This window comes from Myodes glareolus, chromosome 3 (genome assembly GCF_982192425.1).
Source record: "Myodes glareolus chromosome 3, mMyoGla1.1, whole genome shotgun sequence".
In the NCBI taxonomy this organism is placed as follows: Eukaryota; Metazoa; Chordata; class Mammalia; order Rodentia; family Cricetidae; genus Myodes; species Myodes glareolus.
Window position 1 is genome coordinate 83,030,236 of NC_142028.1, and position 17,170 is coordinate 83,047,405.

A 17,170-nucleotide genomic window follows, 5' to 3' on the forward strand; every position below is an offset into this window, starting at 1 on the left:
GTTATTTCTAGATTCTGGCTATTACAAATAACGCTGCTATGAACATAGTTGAGCAAGTGTTCTTGTGGTATGATTGAGTATCCTTTAGGTATGTGCCCAGGAGTGGTATCACTAGGTCTTAAGTTAGATTAATTCCCAATTTTCTGAGAAATCGCCATACTGATTTCCAAGTGGCTGTATAAGTTTGCACTCCCACCAGCCATGGAGGAATGTTTCCCTGACTCCATATTCTCTCCAACATAAGCTGTCCTCAGTATTTTTGATCTTAGCCATTTTGAAAGGTATAAGATGGTATCTCAGAGTCACTTTGATTTGCATTTCCTTAATGATTAAGGATGTTGAACAATTCCTTAAATGTCTTTTGGCCATTTGAGATTATTCTGTTAAGAATTCTCTGTTTAGCTCTGTACCCCATTTTTTAATGGATTGTTTTGTATTTTGATGTCTAGTTTCTTGAGTTCTTTATTTATTTTGGAGATCAACTTTCTGTCAGATGTGTTGGTGAAGAGCTTTTCCCATTCTGTAGACTGTTTTGTCTTATTTATTGTGTCCTTTGCCTTACAGAGGCTTTTCAGTTTCAGGAATTCACATTTATTGATTGTTGCTCTCAGTGTCTGTGCTACTGGTGTTATATTTATGAAGTGGTCTCCTGTGTTAAAGTGATGGAGCCAAGTAACTGTGGGCTGAAATATCTCAATAAATCTTTCTTGCTTATAAATTGGTTATATTCAGATACTTTGCTATAGTGTCAGAATACTAACTAACTTGTGACCCTTTTAATTTATGTTATCAAGTCTGTGGACATAGGGGTTGTCAATAGTATTTTTTGTGGGTTTTTTTGGTTTTTCATTTAAATAACATTTTCAGTAGTATTCCTTTTTATGCTTTTAATTTCTATAGGATCTGGAGTGGTATCCCTTCTTTCGTTTCTGGTGTTAGAAATTTGTATCTTCTCTTCCTTCTTAATTAGCCTGGTTGGAGACCTTTTTATTTTTATTTTTTATTTTTTTGTTTTATTTATTTATTTTGGTTTTTTTGAGACAGGGTTTCTCTGTGTAGCCCTGGCTGTCCTGGGACTCTGTACACCAGGCTAGCCTTGCCTCTGCCTCCTAAGTGCTGGGAATAAAAGTTTGTTTCACCATTGCTTGTCCTGGAGACCCTTTAAAAATGTAATTGTGCTTTGTATACAAGTGTGTGTGTGCATACTATGGTACACATGATCTCAAACTTACTATGTACTTCAGAGGTCAGAGGACAGCTATCAGGATTCAGTTGTCTCACAGTCCAGGGGGTTCAATTCGGGTTGTCAGATCTGTGTGCAAGTGTCTCTACCCACTGAGTCTTCTCTGACCAAATTGCTGACTTATGATTGATGCATTTATACAACCAGATTTGATTATTAATTTTATTTCCATCACTTACAATGAATAAACTTGTAGAGAGAGTACAGATTTCTATGTTGGTTAGATCTTACAATCAGCACTCTAATTATTCTATCCCTCTTTCTCATTTGTAATATTTTTCAGGAAAAGTCGGATATAATAGTTACTTTGCTTTTCTGTCAGATGTTTCCTCCCCATGTCTGTGGCTTCTTTTTGCATTTTTTTCTTTTTTTAAACTTTATTCATTACTCCAGGGTACGCACACATGATGCACATGTGGAAGACTGGACAATTCTCAGAAGTTGGTTTTCTGCTTCAATTATGGGCTCCAAGGATTAAACTCAGTTCTCTTACCTGCTGAGCCATCTCACCTACTCTTTGTTTTCTTTGTTTATTTTCAGATAGAATATCTTGTAACCCAGACTGATCTCAAACTGATTGTGTTCTTCAGATTGGCCTTGAGCTCCAGATCCTTACTCTCAGCAATACCATGCCTGGCTTGCATTTTTTATTTATCTTTGAATTTCTGTAGTTTGAATATACTTGTATTTGTATACACACATACATACAAATACACACTCAAACACACACGCTCTGTTTCACACATACACTGCTGCTGCTGTTGCTCCTCTTTTATGTGGCTTGGTGTTCTCTGAATGTCCTGAACTTGTGGACTTAATAGCTGATATTAATTAGAAGAAATTCTGTCATTTTAAAGCAAATATTTTTCCTTTTAAGTAATTCCTTCTTGTGTTTTAATTTTTTTCTTTGTTTTTTTCAGGTTTCTGCTAAGAAATCCTCACATTAAGAGAATCTTTGATCAGCCATGTCTTCTCTTAATAAGTCTATCAGAGACAGATTTTATTTCTGATACAGTATTTATTATTTCTAGCATTTTTTGTTTTTTAATTTTATTTTACTTTTTACGTTTTTCATATAGTCTATTTTGATCATATCTTTTCCCTTCACCAGCTCCTCCTTGATTCCCCCACCTCCCAACTTCATGTTCTGCCTTTCTCTTACACAAACAAACAAGCAAACAAAAAAACAAAACACCCCCCCAACACACACAAACCACATGGAGTCCACTTTGTACACTCCTGAGCATGAGTCCTGCCCTAGAGTGTGGTTGGTATACCCAGTGTCACTTCTTTGAAGAATACCGATTTTCTCTCTTTCAGCAGGTATCAACTGCAAATAGCTTCCTGGTTAGGAGTGGGACTTGGTACCCACTTCCTCTTCCCATGCTGGGCTTCTGTCTGGGTTGAACCTGTGCATGCTAGTTCCTGTGTAGCGGCCCTGGTGTGTCTAGAGACCACTGTTGCCCTGGAGTCATCACCTCTGGCTCACATTCTTTCCCATGGACGTTTCTGTGTAGATCCCTGAGCCTTGGGGCAGGGTCTCTGTCTCTCTGCACATTGTCCAGTTGTGAGTCTTCGTGTTAATCACCATCTACTGCAAGAGGCTTCTCCGAGGAGGGTTTAGTGATACACTGATACGGATCTCCACTGAGTGTGGCCTTTTGGGTCTCTCTTCAGTTTCAGGGGTTCTTTTTGGGCTGAGTATCTGTGTCCTTGTGCCTGTGTGTGTATGTACACAGGTGGGTATACACATGTTTGTATGCATATGGAAGCTTAGAGGTCAACTTTGAGTGTCATTCCTTAGGTGCCAGCCACCTTGTTTGTTTGTTTGTTTGTTTGTTTGTTTTGAGACAGCTTCTCACTCTGTAGATCTGGCTGCCCCAAATGTAGGCAAGGCTAGCCTTGAATTTACAGAGATTCACCTGCCTCTGCATCTTGAGTGCTGTGATTAAAGGTGTGCAGCACAACCCGTTTGGTTTTTGTTTTAACATTTATTTATTTATTATATGTATATGGATACTTTGTCTGAGTGTATGTCTGCACACCAGTAAAAAGGCATTGGATTCCATAATAGATGGTTGAACTGCCATGTAAGTGCTGGAATTAAGTTCAATACCTCAGGAAAGGCAGCCGAAGTCCTTCATTGCTGAGCCATCTCTCTAGCCCCATCTTATTTTTTGAGGTGGCGTGCCTCACTGGTCTGGAATTCACCAAGTAGGCTAGACTGACTTGCCGGCAAGCTTTATCTGCCTGTTTCTGCCTTCCAGCACTGGAGTTACAAGTGTGTGTCACCACACCTGCCTGGCTTCTTCACACGTCTTCTGGGAATTGAACCCAAGTCTTCATACTTGTGTGGCAAGCACTTTACTGACTGAGCCATCCTTCTAGCACATTCTCTGAATTACTCTCTTTTTGCTTGGCTTGCCTATCTGTTCTTATGCTTTATTTTGCCTATTATAGGTCTTATATTAATCATAGAAGTTTTATATTACTGGTCTGAAAATTCCAGTATTTCTGCCACATTTAGTCTGGTTTTTGTGATTGCTCTATCTCTTTAAATTGTGTTTGGTTTGGTTTTTACCTTTTAGTATGCCTTGTAGTCTTTTCTTGGTAGCAGGACATGATGTACTAGTTAAAAGAAACAATAAAAATAGACCTTTAGTAATATGATAAAGTTGGTAGGGAAGGGAAACATTCTGTTGTGCTGTGATGAAGTCACAATCTGAACATGCCTGTTCCTCTGACCTCTTAACTTTACAAGTGCTGATTAGTATTTTTCCTCTCTTTCAAGGGGACGAAATGGGTAAATTGGGCTAGGGTTGGGTATTTGCTTTGTCTCAGGCAGTTAGTTGTGCTCTGATATAACTCTAGCAGGCTGTGTTTTAGTAAAAGAATTTCTGCCAGGGACAGACCTTGTTAAGAACTGGCTTATTTCTAAATTATTCTTTTATCCCTTTCCCTGACAGAAGCTCTATGGGATTTTTTTTTTAATGATACTGACTGTAACTATTACAGTTTAAGCTCTTGGAGGTAAAATTCCTCTAAGAGTGTGGAGCTGTCCTTTGATGTGGAGTTTTTGACTCTTCAGAGGTATTCACACTAATCCTCTAGCAATTCATCAGCTACAGCCCAAATTTCCCTTCTCCAACACTTACCCCTTGCAATGTTTTCTGCTTATGAGTTTCTTTTCATGTAATTTGTGATTTTCTATATTCATCTGACTTTCTCCAAATTTGGGAGCAATCATTCTGCTTGTGATCTCACTTCTTTTTATGACTCTGAAAAGAGTTGTTGAATTTTCAGCCTGATTAGCATTTTAATCTGCTGTTAGGACTGCTGTAGGTCCAGCTTCTCATATGATGCTTAGCTTCTTATGTGCTGGAAACTGGCTCTCTACAGTCTTTCGAGGTATGAGTTGCCCTGGCTAGCCTGGATTTGGCTGTATAAACCAGGCCGGTCTGGAACTTGCAATAGTCCTTACTTGTCTCTGTTTCTGAGTGCTGGAATTATAGGTTGTGTGCCACTATGTCAGGACATAGTTTCCCCCATATGCTCTTTATTCTTTGATTCTCTGTGTACACAATTTATAGATTATAAATTCATCACTGTCAACTAGAACATTCCCAAAAGTAAGACACACTTCTCTCCCTGAGTTTCTCCTATTCATTGTCTTCTTAAGGTCATAGAGCATCAGAGTAAGTGACAGATTTTAAATTTTTAAGTATGCTGTTAAAGTTGAAACTATGGTTTTGATGTTTCATTTTAATTATACTGTTAAAATATATTTGTTAAGACTTTTTGGTTTATTTAACTTTATTTTATGTGCATTGGTGTGAAGGTGTCAGATCCCCTGCAATTGGATCTTCAGACAGTTGTGAGCTGCCATGTGGGTGCTGGGAATTGAACCCGGGTACTCTGGAAGAGCAGTCAGTGATCTTAACCACTGAGCCATCTCTCCAGCCCGACTTTTTGGGATTTAAGGTAACCCTCCGGAACTAATGGAAAAGGGGGCATGGAATTTCTATAAGGATGCTGCTGTCTTGTGGATTTTAGAGGTGCCAATTCTAGCTGTATCTTCCAGGTTAGAGTAGAGAGTCAGTGGAGAATCTTTATAATTAATTCATGTTAGATTAGGAGCTCTCACGTTGCCAATAGGTTAGATGGATAGATTTTACTTAAACATGGTGTTTATCTTAGAATAAAAATGTATAGACTGGAGTAGTTGTCTAACATGTGTTTGGTCTCTTGGGTGGGTCAGTGGAAGGTGGGGAGAATGTGTTTATGGGGCAGAGATAGGCAATTTAAATAGGATGCTATGTAAAAATTCAAGGTGTGGAATTGAGCTAGTGAGCTGATAATTGTTGTTCAACATGAACAATTAATCTATGTATGACTTTGTGCTAGGGATTCTCTAGAGAAACAGAGCCAGTAAAGAGAATAAGTCTATCAGCAGATTGTAGACATAGAGCTTCATAATTTGTGAGCCAAGGTCTTACTAAAAATCTCATGATGATCATGTGTATATATTGTGTGAAAGGCAAGATGGTTTATTTAGCCCAATGTAAGTGCTAATTTTTTAAAATATTTATTTATTTATTATGTATATAATATTCTGTCTGTGTGTACACCTGCAGGCCAGAAGAGGGCCCCATTACAGAGCCCATTACAGATGGTTGTGAGCCACCATGTGGTTGCTGGGAATTGAACTCAGGACCTTTGGAAAAGCAAACAATGCTTTTAACCTCTGAGCCATCTCTCCAGCCCCCGTAAGTGCTAATTTTTTAAAGCATTCTCACAGACAGAACAAGAAACAAGTCTTTAGTCAGATGCCTCAGCATCCATTGGTTCAGGCAAATTTCCATGTAAAATTAACCATAACAAGGATGTTATATGTATCAGTGGTTTCTGACTCTGTGTTATACATACGTTAATTTATTTAAATGGTCTAGGGTTGTTTTACTCTAGACATGAGAATTAAACATGCTTTTTCTTTTAATACTGATCTCAAATCAGTGGCTGAACTAGGGATTTTCTTGTCTGTATGTATTTGATATGCCTGTTATAAACCACATTTTCCAATATTTGTTAGACTCTTCTGTCTTTCTTTGCTCAGTGTGTGCTAGTTGAAAGCAACCACCTTGTTCTCTGTGGCTCTTGACTGAGAAGCTGATGGTTGTGAGTGCTGCCAGATTGATAACTTGGAAATTGAAGCCCTGTGAGATCGTGGGCAGCAGCAATGTCAGCCTTCCAGATCCTAGTCCCTTCATGTATTCTGATCTTGATCTAGAGGAATAAAGCTCTTTTCAGAGATTATCTCATTTTTCCCTGGTACTGTGATTAAAACTATTGATATCCAAAAAGGTGTCATTTTAGGACTAAATTTAGCCTTTTCAGAAAATTGAATAATAAGGTTACCTTTTTGTTTTTTTCTGTTTTGTTGTTCTGGCTGGAATTTAAGACTAAGGATTCTGATTGATTATTAATTGTATAAATGACCAATCCACTGGTTGGTTTCATGGTCCAAATCACACTGTCTTTCTGTCCTACATAGTTCATATAAATTACTTTTTGCTAAATAACAATTTACTAAATAATAGCTCACATCTATTGAGCATCATGTAGAAAGTCTCTGCAAGGCACTTTCATGTAAAGTTCCTTTCACCAAGTAAAACCCTTCATTGTTAAGAATACACCACAGACTGAGGTTTCCATACATAGTGTAAAGAAACTGAGGCTCTAAGCAGTTCAGTGACTTGGTGAAGTCACTCCAACTGTCTCTTATTAGAGCTCCATTAAAGCCTAGGCTGGGTGGTTTTCACAGCAGGGTCTTTGCGCCATTCTCCACCAACTGGTCACAGAAGTGTTCACATGGCTTAAGCACCCAGCTTATTTATGACGTGTTAGGGATGGTTGCTTAAATTCCAGTGCTGCTCTTACCACATAGAGATCACTGTATTCATATTCTGGAGTAATACTTTCTGTTTTTTCAAAGTAGTCAGACTAATAGAGTTTTTCCAAAGATGAGTGATTGTGGGTAAAAAAAAAAAATGCAGTACCTTGATTAAATATATTTAAGCTTCAGTATGCAAATCATTACTTTATGCTGGCACTCATAGGCTTTGGAATCGTAAGTGTACTGAAATTTTAACAGTCATTGAACAACTCTGGAGATCTTTTGTGTCAGAAGTTTCCTAGATGAAAGTGCTTTGAAAGTAAATCTTTTAGTTTGTTTTACAGATAGGTAGTGAGTATGTATTCTGTGCCTTAAGTGGTCATCTGCCACAGTCATGGAATGATAAAGGCAATTCCTATCCTGAAAACCTTAGGAGTCTGGAAGGGAAGACAAATGGTTATGTAGAAAGTATGACCAGGTTAATAAGTGTAATCATTGTAAAAACACAGGAGAAAGGAGAGGCAACTATCCCAGCCCAGGCCTAAATGGTAACATGAATTATTGTTAAAAAATATTTGATTGCTGCTTAAATATAATTTATACAACATAAAATTAACTCCTTTTAAAAGATACATTCTGTGTATACTTTATTCAGTGTTGTTCAACCATCAATATTGTTTAAATTAATCCCAGAACACTTTCATCACCCCCAAAAAGAAACTCTGTACCTAGTAATAATTACTTTCTTGGCCAAGCAGTGGTGGCACACTCCTTTATTTCCAGCAATCGGGAGGCAGAAGTAGGCAAATATCTGGGTTTGAGGCCAGAGCAAGTTCCAGGACAGAGAAGCCCTGTCCGGAAAAACAAAACAAAGTTGCTTCCAGGGCTGGAAAGATGGTTCAGGGGTTAAAAGCACTTGTTGCTCTTTTAGAGGACCCAGGTTTAATCTCCAGCACCCACATGATGGTTCATAACCATCTGTAATTCTAGTTCCCAGGGGATCAGATGCCTTCTGCTGACCTTCAGAGGTACCAGGCATTCATACATTGCACATGCATACATAGGCAAAACATTCCTATGTATAAAACTAAATCTAAAAAGGTTTAAATAATAATAATATTCACTTCCCATTTCTTCCTCTTACCAGCACCTGGCAAACTTGCCCTACTTTCTGTTTTTATGCGTTTGCCTGCAATGGACTTTTCATACTGGTATAACCATACAAACATTTGCTGCTGGATATCTTCCCAAATACAGTGTTTTCTTTTATTATTATAATTTTTTGAGGTAGTATCTTGCTCTCTGGCCTGTATACTAGACTCAAATTCATGATTCTTTTGTCTCAGCTCTCTGGTTCTGGGGTTAGAGGCATACACCAGTGGGTTTGATTCCCAGCACCATATATGTGATAGTGTGTTCCTGTAATCCCAGCACTTGGCAGGTGGAGCCAGGATGATCAGGAGTTTAAGTCATCGATGGCTACACACAGACACACCACGTACACATCCACACACCCACCAACATGCTAGACTTGGCATAATCTTTCAAGGCCTATCCATGTTGCAGCATGTATTGATAGAAAGTTCTGTTCTGGAGATTGGAGATAGACATTGATTGTTCACATTGATCAAAATGACTGATACACAGAATAAGAATTCAAGGACATTGCAAAAGTGCCAAATCAAAGAGTACTGCCAGCTATGGAAGTATGACTTGTTTTATAGAATAGAGGAGTCTGTTTTATTAACTAGAGGAGGCTGTTGAATGTTGTTAAGAATGAAAATGAGGGGCTGTGAGATGGCTCGGCTGGTAGAGGAGCTTGCTGCCACATCTGACAACCTGAGTTTGGGTCCTAGAACCCATGTGGTGGAAGGAGAGAACTATCCTACATGGTGTCCTCTTGTGCACCTCAAACTTGTGACAGCCTTCCTGAGTACAGGAACTATAGGCGTGAGCCACCATACCTGACTTTTTCAAGGTTTGTTTTATTGAGTAACACAAGTTGGGAGTTAGAACAAAATAGTTTAATAAAGGAAAGGCTGCCATCACTTAGACTTCATTAATGCCTGTCCCTCTTGAGGCTTCTACTTTGAAATGTTTGTTTGAAGAATATCAAATACTAACCTGAAATTCTACTTATCTATTCCTATATATTAAATTACACTAAAACTCAAAGTAGCAATTTAATTATCTCTTATGTTTCTAGCAATTGATTGGGTTCAGCCTAGTGGTTCTTGTAGCTAGGTTGTAGCTAGGCAATGACTGAGGCAAGAGTCATCTTTAGCCTTGCCATTGACATGTGTGTAGTCTCATGGGCCAGATCAGCTACATGTGGCCTCCTCATGTGGTTTCCCTGACATGATAACATTATTGAAAGAGTGAGTGCCCAAGAGACCAAACAGAAGCTGTTTCACCTTTGAGGGCGTGGCCTTGGAAGTTATATGGTTTCCCTACATTAAGGTCTGTCAGTTGAGGTCATCACAAAGGTCTCTCCAGGTGTAGAGGAAGGAGGCAGACTGCAGCTATCTTGGAAGACTGCCACAGTCACATTAAGAAATCATATGGGCTGGCATGTGGTACACACACCTGTAATCTGAGCACTTGAGAGACAAGCTTCATGGCCAGTGGTGGGCTGCTTAACAAATTCTAGGCTGCCTTAGACAACATAGCAGCACTGTTTGAAAATGTACACACATGGCGGGGGGTGGGTGTTGTAGTGGGGAGAAGCAGAGGAGAGAAGAGAAGATTGTGTGGACTGGTTGAATTCTGTAGCAGAATTTGGGAAATTTTATTTGCCACAACTACCTTAGTTCCTCCCAGACTAGATTAAGGTTCAGAGATAGACTTGACCAGCGTTTGAATGCCTTGTCAGACGTCCTGATGGAATATTAAGAAGTTTAGCTACCGGAAGATTCTAAATTTGTTCTGTATAAATTGTATTCATCAAAACCAAGACAGGAAACATATTTAACTAAGAATGTTTTGATACAGGGTCTCTCTGTGTTCTAGGCTGTCCTGGAACTAGCTCTGTAGACCTAGCTGGCTGGAATTTTGGAAGTTGTTATCTACTCTTATAAGCACCGCTACATCAGAGATTACTCAAACTTGCCTGCACTTTTATATATATATATATATATATATTTATTTATTAAAAATTTCCATCTCCTCCTCTCCTCCCATTTTTCTCCCACTCCCCGTATTCCCCCTCTCTCTCCAGTTCTAAAAGAAGTCAGGGTGCCCTGCCCTGTGGGAAGTCCAAGGCCTTCCCCCCTCCATCCAGGTCTAGGAAGGTGTGCTTCCAAACAGACTAGGCTCCCAAAAAGCCAGTACATGGAGTAGAATCAAAACCCAGTGCCATTATCATTGGCTTCTCAGTCAGCCCTCATTGTCAGCCACATTCAGAGAGTCCAGTTTGATCACATGCTCGTTCAGTCCTAGTCCAGCTGGCCTTGGTGAACTCCCACTGCACTTATGTATTAAACATCATCTTTAGTCCTGTCATTTTCCTATATAAGTTTATTTTTAAACTTAGTTTTGGTTCTTAATTTTAAATAATACTTTAAGTCTTTCCCATATTGCATTTGAAATATTGTTCATCTTAGGGAAAGATAAACTTTTAAAACCCTTGCCTGTTCTATTCCCTTTGCTTTTTAGGTTTCAAAGTAAAAATGCAAGTACCTTGAATTTTTATCGATGGAAATTCAAATAATTTCAATTCCCCTTTCCATTTTTATATAAATTAAGAAAAATTAGGACTATAAATTGAAATTTTTATTCAAAAGGAGGCCTTCAAATTTGTTCCCCTAGCCAAATGTGGTGGTATATGTCTTTAATTCTAATACCTGGGGTGCAGAGGCAAAGCAATCTCTGTGAGCTCCAGGCAGCCAGAGCTATATGGTGAGACTTTATTTTTAAAAGTAAATATTCCTCTTAGCTGCAATGAAATCAAGAAAACTGTTGATTTCTAATAGGAAGCATCTCTTCCCTGTTCTGATTTTAAAAGCTTGTGTGTGTGTGTGTGTGTGCGCATGTGTGTGTGTGTGTGTGTGCGCGCGCGCATGTGTGTGTGTGTGTTTTCCTTTTGGAATATGTAGTAATTTTATCAGAAAGATCTAATCTGGACAACTTTGATTCTTAAGGGAAAGCAAATCTTGTGAATGAACACTGAAATTTACTTGAAATGAGGTCATATGTTTTATTTCATTCTGTAAATTGTTCCTGTTTTACTTGATATTTAGATTTTTCTCACTTTTTTAATTATTTTAAACTTGAATCTAATAGTCATCTTATTGTTATCTATTTGTTCAAATATTTAAGATAAGGGGTCAGTGAGATAATTCAGTGGGTAATGATGCTTGCTGCCAGGGACTTACGGCAGAAAGAAAGAACTGACCCTTGTAAGCAGTCCTCTGTCTCTGTCTCTCCACACACAAACACTAAATAAGTAAATGTTTGTTTCTGATGTTTTAAAATTTTGTTTTCTGTTAGGCTCTCATATGCCTAACTAGTTTGTTCTCATGTTACTTTCTCCCCTCAAATATTCAAAAGTATCATTTTTTTTTTTAGGACAGAAGAAATCTTTACTATGAATTTGATTTTTGAATATAGAGTGTATAATTTTACTTGATTTGATTATTCATAAGGCATTTTGCTAAGCATTATGTGTCATACCCTGATTTACAAAGAAAGAAGACATCATAGGAATTGCTCTTTTTCACTTATTTGTTTTGGTTTTTCAAGGCAGGGTCTCACTGTGTAGTTTGGCTGACCTGGAACTCACAAATATAGATCAGACTGGCCTGGAATTCTGCTTCTGCATCCCAAGTATTGGGATTAAAGGTGCATGCCACCATGCCCAGCACAGGGCTTATTTGCTGTCCAGTGGGAGAGAGAGCTATGTGTACAGTGTAAACTCATTTGATAAGTGTTGCCATTAATAGATAAATACATAACATAAGCATAAATTGATTTTGTACTATAAATAGTGAAAAATAAAGAACAACCAGTTTGAGTTGAGAGAGATGAGTCAGCCAAGCCATACTAGTTTAAGGACTCTATGATGTTCACACAATAAAATCACCTAAGAACACACTTCTCCAAATGTATTCCCATCCATCATTAAGGGATAGGTGATTGTGAATTCAAAACTACCATGGGCCACATACTAAGTTTGAGACCTGCCTGAGCTATGTAGTAAGACCCAGTTTCAAAAAAAGATGCAGATAGATAGATAGATAGATAGATAGATAGATAGATAGATAGATAGATAGATAGATAAGGAATTGTTCGTATGATTCTGGAAACTTAGAAGAGCCGCAATGTGATGTCTGCAGTCTGTAAATACAGGAAAGCTGGTAGTAGTATAGTTCTGGGACTGGATAATAATTAGGAAAGTTCCAGCTCAAGGGCAGGTGAAGACAGCAAGGCAAGTTAGACACACACACAGAATCTTGTCCTTCACTGATTTCTCCACCTTCAGGTCCTCAGTGGCTTGGAGGATACCTAGTTATGTGAGAAGGTGATCTGCTTTGCCTAATCCACCAATTCAGATGCTAATCTCATCCTAAAACACCCCCAGACACACCTAGAAGTAGTAGTCTGGGTGTTCTGTATCTCAGGCAAATAGCCATTACAAACACATAAAGTTATTCATTACATAACTGTGCTTGCCTTGTGCATTAAAAATATACTAATATACTAAAAACAGGCCCAGCAGTGGTGGCACAGACCTTTAATTCCAGTGCTCGGGAGGCAGAGGCAGGTGGATCTCTATGAGTTTGAGGCCAGCCTGATCTACAAGATCTAGTTCCAGAACAGCCAGGGCTATTACACAAAGAAACCCTGTCTCAAAAAAAAAAAAAAAAACAAACAAACAAAACAAAACAAAAAAAGAAAAAGAAAGAAAGAAAAGAAAAAGAAAAAAGAAAGAAACTAAAAACAAACATAGATGTACACATAGGACCTGACAGTGAATTTATAGAATTAATTTTATTTAAGAAGATCTTCAAGCCAGGTGTGGTTTGAAACATGAAACACATGCCTTTAATCCCCGCACCTGGGAGGCAGAGGCAGGTGGATATCTGTGAGTTTGAGGCTATAGAGTGAGTTCCAGGAGAGCCAGGGTTACACAGAGAAGCCGTCTTAAACAAAACAAAACAACCAAAGATCTTCAGTTAGCCAGTATCTTTCGCATCATTTTCCTTTGACTAATTTGCCTCATTATTCTTGTGTTTTACTTAGTCCTTTACTTGGCAGGTATAAGTCTGTTTCTTAGTATTAATAGCTCTTCTCAATTAGAGTGTATAAGAGCATGTACAAGCTTCTCTCTCTCTCTCTCTCTCTCTCTCTTTGTGTGTGTGTGCACGCTCACACACGCTGTGCGTAATCAAACCTAGAGCCTCATGAGGGCAAGGCAGACTGCCCTTTCACTGATACATACCATAACCAGCCTCAGCTTCGTGAAGACAGCAAAACCCTTGACCAGTCAGTGATCTTCATTCTGTATTCTCTTTGGTCCCTAGAAATGGAGTTTTTAGACTTTTTCTTTCTAAGCACATAATTTTCATATTAGATAATGTGACATCTATAATGCCAGGAAATTTCTTTTGACACCTCACTTTTTTATTTAAATATTGTGTTTGCTAAATATCTCTAAAAATCTTACCTGTTCTAAAAATATCATGATTATAATTTCTTAGTTTGTTTTTATTAGTTCCAGCTGTCAATCTTGTACAAGATGAAAGTACACCCCTAAAAAGTTCACAGGTCTGGAGAGAGAGAGTTCAGCAGTTAAGAGTGCTTGCTGCCTTTCCCAGAGGACCCAGGTTCAACCTCCTGAAATGAAACTCCAGCACCAGGGAATCTGCCTTCTTCTGGCCTCGGTGGTGCTAGCTCTCTATATACATATCATATACATGCATACATACATACTTAAAGTAGAATAAATCTTTAAGAAAATTTAAAATTAACACCCCTAAGAAGTTATAGAGCCATGTAAGTTGGACTACTCTAACTTCATAGATATTGTTATATTCTTTAAGAGAAAGGAAGTCACATTTGGGGAAGTTTTTCTTTAACATACTATAACAGAGAAGTTTAATTTATTGCACTAATGGATCCATTGTTTTTAGGCAGAAAGGACATCTGGGGTATGGAGATACTTTATCTGGAGGGAAAGCAGTTGTTTGGTAATAAAAACTTCAGTGGAAAACTTCTTTTTTAAAATTTATTTTTATTTTATGTTCATTGGTCTTTGTGCCTGCATTTATGTCTGTGTGAGGGTGTCAGATCCTCTGGAACTGGAGTTACGGACAGGTGTGAGCTGCCATGTGGATGCTGGGAAATGAATCCCGGGGCAGCCAGTGCTCTTAACTGCTGAGCCATCTCTTCCTGGGGGTTTTGAGTTCATCTTCTAGCACTCACATGGTGGCTCACAACCTTCTGTTATGGGACCTGGTGCTCTCTGCAGCAGGAAACCTTTAAATCAGTTTAATAATTCTCTGTGCAGTCAAGCTGGTGGTGTACACCTTTAATCCCAGCACTCTAGAGAAAGAGGCAGGTGGGTCTCTCAGTTCAAGGTCAGTTCAAGGTCTGAGTTCCAGACCAACCAGAACTACATAGTGAGACCTGTTGGAGGGAGGCCACTTGTTTGTCCTGGCCTCCTGGATAGCTTAGCCCCGAAATAACCACACAGAAACTGTATTAATTAAATCACTGCTTGGCCCATTAGCTCTAGTTTCTTATTGGCTAACTCTTATATTAATTTAACCCATTTCTATTAGTCTGTGTATTGCCACGTGGCAGTGCCTACTGGGTAAAATTCCCAGCATCTGTCTCCAGCGGATCCATGGCTCATCTCTCTCTGACTCTGCTTTCTTCCTCCCAGAATTCAGTTCTGTCTTCTCTGCCTACCTAAGTTCTGTTCTATTAGGCCAAAACAGTTTCTTTATTCATTAACCAATACAAGCAACACAAAGAGGGGACTCCCACATCAACTCCCCTTTTCTCTTTAAATAAAAAGGAAGGTTTTAACTTTAACATCGTAAAATTACATATAACAGGTATCAAGCAAGAATTAGTTACAATATTTCTTATTTACTTTATCTTTTATCATAACTAAGGAAAACTATAACTATAAATTCTTCAACTCCATCAAAGATTCCAGAAGGATATAATATTACCTAAGTAAACAGGAAGTACATTGTAAGCAACTTCCAAAACTCTAGAATTGACAGAGACATCTCGCTGCTTAGACAGTTACCCAAAGTTCTTCTGTACCATTGGGGCATCCATCTTCAGCCTGCAGGCCCATAGTATCCAGTAGACTTTTCCATGAAGCAAGAGCTTGCAAAGACAGTGCAGTCACTTTCTTCTGTGTCCTGCAGAATGTCTTGCAGACTCTTTCATGAAGTAGGAACCCTGAAGGACCATCTGACCCTTAGACAAGTTCAGCAGTCATTTCTCTGCAGGTCCTGCATGTCCAGTGAAGCAGTTCAGGCAAGAGCAGTTTCCTGCCCAAATGGATAACCAACTCCATAAGGAGCCTCTTCAGTGCCCATCTTCCTCTTGGAGTAGCTGGTGCTGCCAGGAGCAGATGTATCTCATTGTCATGAAAAGTCCTAAATTTTTAAAATATTTAAATGCCATATCCTGAAGGTCTCTGAAAGATTTGAAGAATACCTAACTAACTAAAATATATCTTTATATATCTAGAAAACCTAACTAAAATGACTACAATCTTGACTATTATTTAGACGACTATCTATTAACCTATATTTCTTAATTATACATTACATTTTTAAATGAGCTACACAATCACAATACCTTAATCAAGATCAGAAATACACGTATATAGCCAAATTGACCTTAAATTTTTATCAGTAAACCAAGAGTCATACCAAATCTCCATAGCATATCCCCCTTTAAATGTAAAGAAACATTTATAAACAATATTTGGGAATTTGGGCATAGTTTTTCCATACTTCTTCCTGCTGATTGGGGGTGCTCTTAATCAGTTCTTTTATGGTGTATCCTGTGTGCTAGGTTCATCTCAGTCAGCAGTTGGACAAAGTAATTTTTTGAGGGTGTTCACAATAACCTTTCAGGGGGTCTTGTTCCATCATACCACACTAGTCTGGAAGCAATCCACAGGTTCTTATCTTCTGTGGAAACAAAAGAAGAACCTCTTTTCCAAAGCAACTTATCCTTAGACACAAATTCTGAAGTCAAGATACCTTTATAATATACATGCTGGTTTAGCTTAGCAGCCCATACAATGAAATGTCTCTTTGTACTTAGCTCCTTCACAGTCAAAAAATTCAAAGAAAATACAATAATACACATAATCCAGACTCTCTCTCTATTCTCCATCTTTACATGGATTATTTTTCTTTGTTCCTTTTAATCTATGGCTGTCTGTACTCTGTCTTTTTAGAGACCTTAACCTTTTTTTTAAAGGCATTAACTTCATTTTATGACTCTATATTTTTCTTTTTTCTTCCAAGTCTATGTGAATTTATCCAACACTGTGACCCATTTAGAGGTCTTTTATGTCTGAATCTGTCCTATTGTGATCTGTAATTCTTTACTGTCCAGGAGCACTTCTTAAAATGCTAAGCACTTCTTAAAAACTTAAGTTGCATCATTATTAGGTCACATACGGTAAATCAGTGCTTGCTGCACCCAGCCCAGCATGGCCTTACACACTGCCCCACTTCCAGACACACAGCGAGTCCACAATGCCATCAAACAAGCCGTAACACTCTGCAGACAAACCCAACTCAAATGCTCTGTAGCTGGACCTCCTGCCTGAAAGCGTCAGAGGTCATGCTGGCAGCCTGGCCCAGAAAGCCGGCATTTTAAGACCGCCACTTTTTTCTTGCTGCAGCTAAGTCAGGAAAATCTCTCTTAAAGGAGCCAGAAACCAACAAAAAGCTGTGTTAAACTGTATTTTTGTTTAAAATTAAGCTCTCTCAGGTTTTGAAGTGGATTTAGTCCATCACATTGGTGCCAATTATTGGAGGAAGGCCGCTTGT

At 38.5% G+C, this 17,170-nt stretch overlaps 1 protein-coding gene across 3 annotated transcripts in view; it reads left to right on the top strand.

The window, feature by feature from the left end:
- Zfyve9 (zinc finger FYVE-type containing 9) overlaps nucleotides 1–17,170 on the top strand; it is a 161,170-nt gene that overhangs the window by 42,332 nt on the left and 101,668 nt on the right. The window contains exon 1 of one of the 3 annotated variants that reach the window (XM_085686394.2): nucleotides 5,900–6,009. The exons of the other annotated variants lie outside the window; for them this stretch is intronic. The gene's annotated coding sequence lies outside the window, so the exon portion shown is untranslated. Of the gene's footprint in view, nucleotides 1–5,899; nucleotides 6,010–17,170 lie in introns of those variants that run through there. 3 annotated transcript variants of the gene reach the window in all.